The sequence below is a fragment of the Phyllobates terribilis genome, unplaced genomic scaffold (genome assembly GCF_046119375.1).
Source record: "Phyllobates terribilis strain yellow unplaced genomic scaffold, ASM4611937v1 Scaffold_4__5_contigs__length_816908805, whole genome shotgun sequence".
NCBI lineage: Eukaryota > Metazoa > Chordata > Amphibia > Anura > Dendrobatidae > Phyllobates > Phyllobates terribilis.
Genome location: NW_027362764.1, coordinates 453,043,520 through 453,055,683, shown reverse-complemented (window position 1 = coordinate 453,055,683; position 12,164 = coordinate 453,043,520).

Genomic DNA, 12,164 nt, shown 5'->3' with positions numbered 1-12,164 from the left:
TTTCAGCACTCTCCCCAGTGAGCGGGTGTAGGGCCTCTTGTTTCTTGCCTTTTCCTGATAACTTTATGACCCACCTGAAGCTAGGCCTAACTAGTCTCTGTCTTGCACCTGCTGACCTTGTGGTAGGGCCTTCTGTTGGAGGTCACTCTCCCTGCTTGCGGGTCCTCCATGAGTCCTGGCTCTGGTACGTATCAGCTTCTGGTGAACTTGGGACATATAGTTCGCCAGGGGTTCCGGTTGTTTCTTCTGGTCCTAGAGATCCTTGCAGACACGGACCCGGTGTCCTGTATATGTTTATGGGATGAGCTGGTTAAGCTCCTCTGCCCCCTATGTATCTCGCTTACTCCACTTGCCTTCGGCCACGCTCGGGCTCTCACTAGGCTTCCCATTGACAGTAGGCCTTGCTACTCTTCACCGCTCTTATGGCGTCGGCACGCCTTGGGCTCACTAACCTGAGCTCTTCTCTAGGCTTTCTCACTAGAGGAACTTACACTGAGAACTCTGTCCCTCTTTGACTTTGAGCAGGAACTCTGTTCTCTAGACTGAGCTCGACTCTGTATTCCGACCTGTACTTGCTGAACTCTCCAGAGGAACTGACTGCCTAGCTCCACCTTACCTTTTTATATCTCTAACGGGCTCCCTCTGGAGGTCTGAGGTGGAAGGTGGAGGTGTGTGTTTGCTGTGAGGGCCTCTTGTGGAGGAATCCGTCCATGCACCCCTCTAGGATCTGTGGCACCAATGCGCAGCAGGGTGCCACATTCCCCCCTAGCATAGCTCAGCACTCCCGGGCTGAAGTACATTTTATAACAACAATAACTCTTCCCTTTATGGGAGGCACTTTGCTTAAACGTTACATATAAAAGAGTATAAATAATAAATAGATATGTACATATAATAAGCAACCCCAGAATCCAAGTCTCTTCCGGTGAGGTTCCCAGACAGGATGTCCATCTCACAGGGTGGAGTACTTGGTAGCTTGAGGGACGTGTCCCAAACCCTTCACGTAGGCCCTGGGGTGGCTGCAGGGCATGGAGATCCAGAGTTGGACCTCCGTTAGTGCCACACCAGACAGGTTTTTCTTCTGAGGTCACCTAAAGGGGCACTCCAGGGAGTGCAACTATTGACAAGTAGCAGTTTATGGGCTGCACATAGTCCTCAGCCACAGAGTTCTTTATGTACCCTTACGGGTTACTAAAGGCAAAAAGGGAAGTGTCCATACCACTTAAATTGTCCATTGCAAGGCAAAACACAAGTTAAGGTCTACATACATAAAAATACACAATACAATACAATACAATACCCCAGGGGCAACTATCTACACTGTCAGAGTTTCCTTCTTACTCTCTGTATCTGACAGGGGTCTGACCTTTAGTACTACATTTGGACCTGCTTGGTACTGGGATACGTTAGGCACTTGTATTTTCTCTACCTCCCATTCTGTCAGTACTAGGTGTGGAGGGGCTACAAGACTGCCCTGGCCTCTCTGCGGGACTGGCAAGTATACCATTACCTGGGCCTTCCTGCTCTGCTCCAGCCGGGGATCCTTCTTCCGGGGACTCTTCTTGAGCAGCCTCTTCTGGGGCACCTACAGGTTCTTCTTGCTGTGGGTAGAAGGTGATTACAGGTATGATTACTGCTCCTCCTAGTTGGGGCCAATCTGCCGGGAAATCTCCTAAGTCAGTGTGTATTACTGCTTTTTAGGCTCCTCCGGTACGGTGAGAGGCACTTCCTCCTGGGGCTTTAGCAGACCTGGACACAACTTCAGATGGTCCCTGGATACTGTTGCAGTCGTACTTCCTCCGTCTCTACTAATTAGGCAGGTCTTCCTATTATCAAGCCATGAGTTTAACACAGTGTAGGGTTCTCTCTCCCACTGGTCATCAAGTTTGTGGTTTCTCCTTTTCCTCTTTAACACCACTTCTCCTGGTGTGAAGGGTTCTGCTGGCGCACTTTTATTGTAGTGGGCTTCCTGCTTGTCCCTCACCCGAGTGAGACTGTCTTTGACACAGGCCTGTACTCTTCTGTACTGCTCCTGTCTGGTCGTGTCCCAGTCCTCAGTGGACATATCTGCTTCTGGTTCTACTACACCAAGCTCCAGGTCCATGGGCAACTTCCCAGGTCTTGCACGCATAAGATATGCCAGAGTACAATTGGTGGAACTCACAGGTATGTGGTTGTACAGATCTACCAGGTCAGGTAGTAGGTCTGGCCACTGATTTCTCTTCTCTAGTGGTAAGGTCCTCAGCAGGTCGATGACGATGTTGCTCATCTTTTCACAGAGACCCTTGGTTTGGGGGTGGTACGGTGTAGTCCTGATCTTTTTACACCGGTACAGATGGCAGAACTCCTTGAACAATTCGGCCTCAAAGGCAGGGCCTTGGTCCGTCAGCACCTGCTCAGGGTATCCATGGGGTCTGCAGAAGTACCCTTGGAATGTCTTTGCTGCTGTCTCTGCTGTCAGATCTTTGACGGGGGCGACCACCAGGAAACGGGAGTAGTGATCCACCATGGTCAGGGCATAGGAGTATCCTGACCTGCTAGGTGACAGCTTGACATGGTCCAGGGCCATGATTTCCAAGGGTCGAGTCGTCTTGATGGGTTGTAGGGGTGCCTTCTGGCTGCTGTAGTCTTTTCTACTGAGGCTACAGGGTCCACAGTTTCGGCACCACCTCTCAATGGAGCTGTGCATTCCCACCCAGTAGAATCGATACTTCAGCAGGGTCTCTGGCTTTTTCCAGCCAAAGTGTCCCGCCTGATCGTGGTAGGCCTCCAACACCATCTGGATGTCCGTCTTGGGCACTACTATCTGCCATACCATCTCATGGGTTTTGGGGTTGACGTACCTCTGGCATAGCTTCTCTCTATAGATGAACAGCCGGCTCTTCTCATTCCACAGCTGCTTAGCTTGGAGAGACGCTTCCTTCTCCAGGGAGGAACCTTCCTGGGTTATCAGTTCTTTGATACGGCTGACAACCGGGTCACTGTCCTGGGTCTCCTTCCAGCTGTGGTGAGGCAGGGGGTTTAACGTCTTTCTGCAAGGTCTCCTGGAGGCTCATTGCTCGTGGACCATTCCTTTCCGATGAAAGGCAGGTAGTTCAATCTCCTCCAGGTCATCCACTTCTTCTTCAGTGTCCGACTGGTGAGGCATCCTGGACAGGGCATCGGCGTTGGCGTTCTTGCGGCCAACCCGGTACTTAATAGTGAACTGGTAGTTTGACAGCCGAGCCATCCATCGTTGTTCCATGGCTCCTAACTTGGCTGTCTCCAGATGAGTCAAGGGGTTATTATCAGTGAAGGCAGTGAACTTACTGGAGGCTAGGTAGTGCTTGAACCGCTCGGTGATGGCCCAGACCAGGGCCAGGAACTCTAACTTGAAGCTGCTATAGCTCTCCGGGTTCCTCTCGGTCGGGCGGAGCTTCCTGCTTACATAGGCGATCACCTTCTCCTTGCCATTCTGCTTCTGACTCAGTACAGCTCCTAATCCTTCGTTGCTGGCATCAGTGTACAGGAGGAATGGTTGGCTGTAGTCAGTGTAGGCTAGGATCTCTTTGCCGATCAGGATCTCTTTCATCACATTAAAGGATTCAGCCTGCTCCTTACCCCACTGGAACGGGGGATTTCTGCCTCTGGGGGACTGTCCTACCAGGAGGTCTTGCAGAGGCGCTGCTTTCTTAGTATAGTCCTTCACAAACCTCTGGTAATACCCGACTAGTCCCAGGAACTGACGTACCTCCTTGAGGTTCTTCGGCTCCAGCCACTTCTGGATGGCAGTGACCTTCTCCGGGTCTGGTGCTCCTCCCTCTGGACTAACGATGTGCCCCAGGTACTGTACCTTTCTCTTGAGCAGGTGTCACTTTGAGTCTCTGTCCCAGTATGGGATGAAGCTGAAGCCCTCAAATACCTCCGCCAGGTGCTTCAAGTGGTCCTCATACGTTTTGGAGTACACTATCACGTCGTCCAGGTATAGTAGTACAGTGTCGAAGTTGCGATATCCCAGGCAGCACTCCATCAATCTTTGGAACGTTCCGGGGGCATTGCAGAGTCCAAACGGCATACTATTGAACTCGCAGAGTCCCATCGGGGTGGTGAAGGCCGTCTTCTCCCGATCCTCCTCAGCAACAGCTACTTGCCAGTACCCACTAGTGAGGTCAAGGATGGAGAAGTAATTTGCAGACTTCAAGGCAGCCAGGGATTCCTCTATACGTGGTAAAGGGTATGCATCTTTATGTGTAATGCGATTTACTTGTCTGTAATCTACACACATTCTCATGCTTCCATCCTTTTTCCTGACTAGAACTAGGGGAGCTGCCCAGGGACTACAACTATCCCTTACTACCCATGCCTTTTTCATGTCGTGCAACATCTCCTTCACCTTCTGGTAGTGTGCTGGTGGTATAGGCCTGTAACATTCTTTGATGGGTGGATAGTCACCTGTGGGGATATGGTGTTGAACCCCCTTAATCCTCCCGAAGTCAAGTGGGTGCTTACTGAATACTTGCTCTTATTCCTGAACCACCCGGTGTACACCCTGCTTCTGATGGGCAGGAGTGGTGTCTGTTCCAACATGTAGCTGTTGACACCAATCCTCCACCTGTGTTGCAGGGTCATTATCCTCCACTTCTTCTGGTGAGGTTAAGGACTCCGCCGTGTGTATGGAGTTGTTATTTACTGTGTACAGTTTGGCAACAGTGGCGTAGTGTGGTAATCTAACCTCGTCCTCCCCATAGTTTAGGAGGCATATGGGCACCCTCCCATTGCGTACATCCACTACCCCTCTGGCAGTCAAGAGTGTAGGCCTATGTTCCGAGCTCAGGGGCTCTACTACCGCCTGGTAGCTCTGTCCTTTGAGACCTATTGCTGCTCAACACCAAATCAGCATTTCACTCATCGGGGGAATCACAATGGGTACCGGGTCTGTCACCCGTGCATTACCAATTTCACCGCCTGTTAGCTTTACCTGTTGCTGGTACATAAGGGCTCGGATCTCTTTCTGCAGTGCCCTTCTCTGCCCTGGTCTGGCAGTGTCAGTTATCTGTTGGAGCAAGAACACCACTTCTCCCAAACAGTTACTAACAATATTTGTGCCAAGAACCATATACAAGTTTATATCATCAGGATTAGTTTCTACTACAATTAGTCCCTGGTCCTTCAGTTCCACTCTTCCCTCCTTTACTGCCACATCCTTAACCCCGACTAGGTTAAGGGGAAGGCCGTTTGAGGCATAGACATAAAGATTTTGATCTGGTGGGTGAAGTTCGTCTATGGACCAGTACCTCTTGTAGAGGACATCAGGCATGATGGTTGTAACATACCTGGCGGCGTTCTTGCATGGTGGTCCATCTCCCACTGTGCAAGAGCGCACTTGATCTCCAGTCCAGAATGTCTCTCTGGCTTCCCTCCATGCTGTCTGTTTGTGTCTGTTTCTGCTGCTTAAGGGCGGCGCCCGATCATTTCCTGCTTTTTGTACCTGCTGTGGGTCACACCCCTTGTGCGTCCTCAGCCTATTGCTGTCTGTCACCTGGTATATAGCTCAGCTGCTCCCATCTATCCCTGCCTGAGCATAGTGTTTCATTCAGTGTGTGCTTGCACTCTGAAGGTGCCAGGTCCCGTTCTTTGTCTCCTGCTTTGCGGTATCAGTTCCCGTGTCTGAACTGAGTCCTGTCTATTTCTCCTGCTTTGCGGTATCAGTTCCCGTGTCTGAACTGAGTCCTGTCTATTTCTCCTGCTTTGCGGTATCAGTTCCCGTGTCTGAACTGAGTCCTGTCTATGTCTCCTGCCTTGCGGTATCAGTTCCCGTGTCTGAACTGAGTCCTGTCTATGTCTCCTGCCTTGCGGTATCAGTTCCCGTGTCTGAACTGAGTCCTTTCTGTGTTCTCTTGTCTGCCTATCCTGGAGGCTGTATTTCCAGGCCTGTCTGAACTCGCTCCTAGCCTGTTCCTCCCGCCTTCTAGGGGCCGATTACCTAGACCTGTTCCTGTATCTTGTCTGTCCTGTCTGAACACGCTCCTTGCCTGTTCGTCCCGCCTCTCTGGGGGCCATATTCCCAGACCCGCTCCTTTATCCCGCTGCAGTGTCGGTCTCCTCCGTACACTCAGTTCCAGTCTGAACTCTTTCCTATCCTTTACCTGTTCTGCCTCTATGTCCGTTCCCTTCCTTTTTCTGCAGAGTCTGAACTCGTACCTAACTCCTGCTTGTTGTCTCTGTACTCCCGTTTGTGAGTTTGTGGTCCACTCGCTACTTCACTGCAAGTATCCTGTGGGTATCTGGCTCTGCCTTTCTCTTCCTGTCTGTTCCGTGTGAACAGAGCCCTGTCCCCCCTGCTCTGCCTTGCTTACCGCTCCGGCGGTTCTAGCCTGCTCCTACTCCTTTGTTCACCGCTCCGGCGGTTCTAGCCTGCTCTGACTCCTTTGCTCACCGCTCCAGCGGTTCTAGCCTGCTCTGACTCCTTTGCTCACCGCTCCGGCGGTTCTAGCCTGCTCTGACTCCTTTGCTCACCGCTCCGGCGGTTCTAGCCTGCTCTGACTCCTTTGCTCGCTGCTCCGGCAGCCTTGCTCCGCTCGGACCCTTTTGCTCGCTGCTCCGGCAGTCTCGCTCCGCTCTTATCCTTTTGCTCACTGCTCCGGCAGTCTTGCTCCACTCTTGCTCACCGCTCCAGGCGGCCTCGTCCTGCTTTACTCTTGCTCACTGCTCCGGCAGTCTCGCTCAGCTCTGACCCTTTGTTCACCGCTCCTGGCGGCCTTGTCCTGCTCTACTCTTTCTCACCGCTCCAGGCGGCCTTGTCCTGCCCTGTTCTCGCCCACCTCTCTGGGCGGCCTCACTCTGCTGTGTTTGTCCGCCACATCTGCGGTTCTGTTCCTGAGTCCCAGTGTGTACTGGGTCCTATCCCGCCAGTGTCCCTACCTGCTAGTGCCTCCATGTCTGCACTCTAGCTGTGCTTGCCTGTACCCCCCTGCCTGCATACCCGCCTGCCTGCATACCAGTCGTGCCTGCCTATACCCACCAGTCTGTGTGCCAGCCTACCAGTCTGTTCCTGTATTCCCCTGTGTGGGTCAACAGCCGTGTCCGGGGTCTGTCCTGGAGTAGCACCTGGTCCCTCTGCTCGGTTCATCCTTGGTGCACTGGCGTCGTATGCCGTCGTGCGACCCTGGTCGGATCGGGTGAATACCTAGTTACGCCCCTCCAGGCATTCACTCTCCGGCACGGTCCAGTGGAATCACTACAATCACACGCACACGCCGCTCAGCCCGGGCGTGTGCATTACAATGGTTACCTGAGATCCTGTGTCCAGCAAAGCGGGTGTCGTGATGCTGTCCAGCACAATGGACAGGAAAGGTCTTCCTCCCACGAACCTGCGGTACCAGTTGGATTGGCCTGAGGGGTCTACTCCTGGGTGTCGGCCCTCGGCCCCAGGGTTTTCTCATTTAAAGGACAGCTCTGGACGGTGTGGCCTGTCTTGTGACAGCGGTAGCAGACAGGGTCCCTTGGCGGGCGGCGTTGGTCGCTGGTGCTCCCAGGGGGTGGCATTGTCCTCCTCCTCCTTCTCATTCAGGGGACATCCTCAGGGCTGTCAGTTAGCAGGATCCTTCCTTCTGCCTCAGGCTCCGTCCTCAGCTGCAGGGCACTCAGTACAGTGGTCAGAGTTTTGCTCAACTGACGCACATCAGAGCGCAGGCTGTCCAACTCACTAGTGGACGTTGCTGGAACCTTGGCATCATCAGCGACCAGGGAAAAGGTGGATGCTGCATGTACTGGGGTGGCCCCACCCTGGTAACATTGGATAGCAGTTGTTTTCAGGGGCTGCTGTCCTTTGATTGCCATGTCCTTAAGGGTGTCAAAGGTGGCATCTGGATGATCCAGGGACCACAAACGCACAGTCCTGCTCTCCTCTTGAGACCTCAGTCCCCGGATAAACTGTTCCTTCAGCATTTTATTTTCATTATCGATGCTGGTTGGACTAACCCAGGGGCCCTCAAACTACCGCCCGCGGGCCACATACGGCCCGCGGGCCACATGCGGCCCGTGGAGGACTTTCATCCTGCCCGCCGGGCTATGGGGGGAGGAGAGGAGAGTGGTGCCCATTGTAAATGCCAGGCATAGTCCCGAACACTGTCCTCCGGTTGCTGAGAGCAGTTGTAGAACCTCATCCTGAGGTCTGTCTCAGTAAGATTCTCAAAGACAGTCTGTAACTTTTCAAAGATTGTGGACACTGACTCCTGGTCTGCAGCCGACCAGGTTTCTACTTCTCGCTCCGCAGCACCAGTCAATTGTCCCAATACAACAGCCACTCATTACTTGCCTGTCATAGAGTACATGTCCAGTATACCGCATATTTTCTTTTTGAATCCAGACAGGGTATCTGGTTTGCCGCTGTACTGGTGGAGCCAGTTTGCTCCCGGAATGTACAGTAGGGCCATGGGTATGAATGGCGTTACAGGCCCTGCTGGTGGAGCAGCTGCTCCGGCCTGCTCGGCATCGAGCGCGGGTATATCATCAGAATCGTTAACTGGTACTTCGGCGTTGTGCTGTTCTTCGGATATTCTGGCGCCCCCTTAGCGAACCGTGGCCTACCGTCTTTTCTTTTCTTCCGGTAGGCTGCAGCTCCGCAGGTGACGGTCTTCTTCAGGACCTTGCGTCGCTTGCGTCCTACGTCAGAGCGTTCACCCTCGCTCCTTCCAGGACCTGGCGCTTCCTGGTTTGATGTCGAGGCGTGGGGCATTTCCGAGGCTTCGCGCGCTTCAGCAGGTACGCCTCTCAGTTTTCCCATGGTTACGCCCTTCTTCCCACTCGGCAGCCCAACAATGGTGGCAATCTTCGCCACAGTTAAATACAGTTTCTGATTAAAGGTGCACAGTACCCGGTGGCAACAGGCACAACACTCCGTCGTTGCAGCGGGCACGGAATCCTGTTTGTGACGCCTGGAAGAGATGATGCGCCCAGGGGATGGGGACGACTCGGCGCCCGGGCTTTGTTGCCTGACTCTGGGGGATGTCGTGGTGGTTGGCTCCCGGGCCCGTACCCTGGGGTCATTCTTAAAAAGGGAGGAAAGGTTATTTGGGAAAAGGGAATGTTCCTGACGCCACCTGCGGTTTCTGGTGAGGACCACCAGCGCTGCAGCAGTCCTCTGAGGCCGGTGTTCCGGCAGCTAAGATGGCGTAGCTCCCCACAGGTGGAGCTGGGCCTCAGGGCAGCGTAGGTAGAGGGAATGCAGGGATGCAGGATAGAGGAGACCCAGCCGGGTCAGAGTAAGAACAGGGACAGACATGATAGTCACTTCAGTACCTTTTACTGGTGGTATTCAAGGCACAATCCGGAGCACTGTAGGGTGAGGGGTGCATTTCAGCACTCTCCCCAGTGAGCGGGTGTAGGGCCTCCTGTTTATTGCCTTTTCCTGATAACTTTATGACCCACCTGGAGCTAGGCCTAACTAGTCTCTGTCTTGCACCCGCTGACCTTGTGGTAGGGCCTTCTGTTGGAGGTCCCTCTTCCTGCTTGCGGGGCCTCCGTGACTCCTGGCTCTGGTACGTATCAGCTTCTGGTGAACCTGGGACATGTAGTTCGCCAGGGGTTTCGGTTGTTTCTGCTGGTCCTAGAGATCCTTGCAGACATGGACCCGGTGTCCGGTATATGGTTATGGGGTGAGCTGGTTAAGCTCCTCTGCCCCCTATGTAGCTTGCTTACTCCACTTGCCTTCGGCCACGCTCGGGCCCTTACTAGGCTTCCCACTGGCAGTAGGCCTCGCTACTCTTCACCGCTCTTATGGCGTCGGCACGCCTTGGGCTCACTAACCTGAGCTCTTCTCTAGGCTTTCTCACTAGAGGAATTTGCACTGAGAACTCTGTCCCTCTCTGACTTTGAGCAGGAACTCTGTTCTCTAGACTGAGCTTGACTCTGTATTCTGTATTGACCTGTACTTACTTAACTCACCAGAGGAACTGACTGCCTAGCTCCACCTTCCATTTTTATATCCCTAATGAGCTCCCTCTGGTGGTCTGAGGTGGAAGGTGGAGGTGTGTGTTTGCTGTGAGGGCCTCTTGTGGACGAATCCGTCCATGCACCCCTCTAGGATCTGTGGCACCAATGAGCAGCAGGGCGCCACATTATATAAATAAATATTATAATTATTAATATTCTATGCATGTAGGGCAGCAGAGCTTGTGAGAAGTATTGGGTGGAGAGGAATTGGCCTCCAAGATCTGACCTGAAACCTGTCGATCCAAACATTCTACATGAGCCACTTGTTAATAGAAAGAGCATTATATTCCTACCACTGCACATGAAACTGAGTCTCATGAAACAATTCGTTAAAGCTTTGCCACCTGCCTGAAGAAGACTGTTTAAAGTACCTCATTTTGGCATTTCCTAGCCTGTCATTTGAAAAAATAAAGGCCAGTGTGTTTAATGGTCCACAGATTCAGCAGCTCATCAAAAATGAACATTTCATTGGGACAATGTCGAACTCCAAAAGAATGCTTGGTTATCTTTCAAAGACCTTGTCAAGGACTTTCTTGGATATACACAATCAAACAATTACACCGAAATTGACCAGAAACTGTGGGAGAGCTACAAAATGCTTTGTTGCAATATGAGCATCAAGGTGCATTTTCTGCATAGCCATCTTGCTAACTTCACTGAAAATCTTGGTGCAGTCAGTGGTGAGCAAGGTGAACGATTGGATGTACATATGATGGCTGACTATTATTGAAGCATCAAGAGTGATTGAACACTCCAGGAAAAGCAATAAGCTTAAATTTTTACCTTAACTGCTACCTAACTTTACTACTTGCACACAATTTGACTTACAGTAACAATATATCCTTTGTATGAACAAAATAGCTTTAAATAAACATTACATTCAAGTTCTTATTTGCATTATTTTGTCTTGTATGCATATTTTGTATGGTTTTGGAGACAAAGGGAGGGTATCCTGTGACTTAAAAAGTTTTTGTGATAGAGAAAAACTGGGGTCACTAATGGGTTTAGAAGATAAAAGTTATTCAAAAACAAGTGTCAGATCCAACTAAACAAAAATTGTGTTCCCAAGTGATTATCTATGTTATTGAGTATGCACCTTACACTGTAAAGAGGATGCTAAAATGGACAGTTTATTCATGTTGAAAATGTAGTGCTGGGTCTCTTTGATTGGTAAGCCATTTAATAATAATTATATTACACTTTTAAATAGCACATATCAATTAATGTATTATTCTCTTCAAAATTTATTCCACATATTTTTAACAATTGATTTTTATATTCTCTATTTAATTCATTTTATATGCAGACTGATTCTCACTGTATTTTTTCAGTCAATAGATAGAATATTATTGATCTTGATTGATTAATCTGAAAAACTATAGTGATATGGTATAGTCTTATAAATAAGTCTGTGAGATAAACTTCTTGGATGCACAGACCAGTTCTAGTGGACAATTACCAGCAAATACCTTTCTTGAAACGACAGTCCTGAATTTATGTAAAAATCTCTTCAAGTTTTATTTACAACAGTTATTACCATCCTTAACAAACAATAAAACTGTCATCTCTGATGTGCAATTTGAACAAATTGGTCTTAATTGTATCTGCTGGTAAATGGAATCTGGTTTCACTAATGCTAGTTGCTACCAATCACAACCAATTAGAAAAGACGTACAATCCCATGAGACTAGGTGGGTGTACTATAAACAATAATCAAAACTGCTAGGTTCAGGTTTAATCGACTGTAACATATTCAGCTCACTATTGGGAATTAACTCATTAGTATACACTTGACCCAGAAACTGAGTGCAAAAGACAAAAGTCAGGGAAAGTCAACACTATAGTGTGAATAGAAAACTCCAATTACTGAACATGCAGAAAATATTGTGATATACCCTAATTATTACAATAATTGGGAGATATTAGGTTAAAAAAGAATTGGTAAATAAAAATTTTAGAACAGTAAATGTATAATCGGCCAATTGTTGAAAGATCCATTCAGAGATAAGCAATGTTCTAATTTTAACAATGAATAGTTTGCTAGCATATCAACATAAAAAAAATGTTTATAGAACTGGTATATTGACTATGTGAACATCAAAGTCAGTTGAATCATTTTCAGGTGTGTAAAGCAACAGTCATGATGACACTACAAAAAAAAAATATATATAATGGTAGAAAAAGTCAGAAAG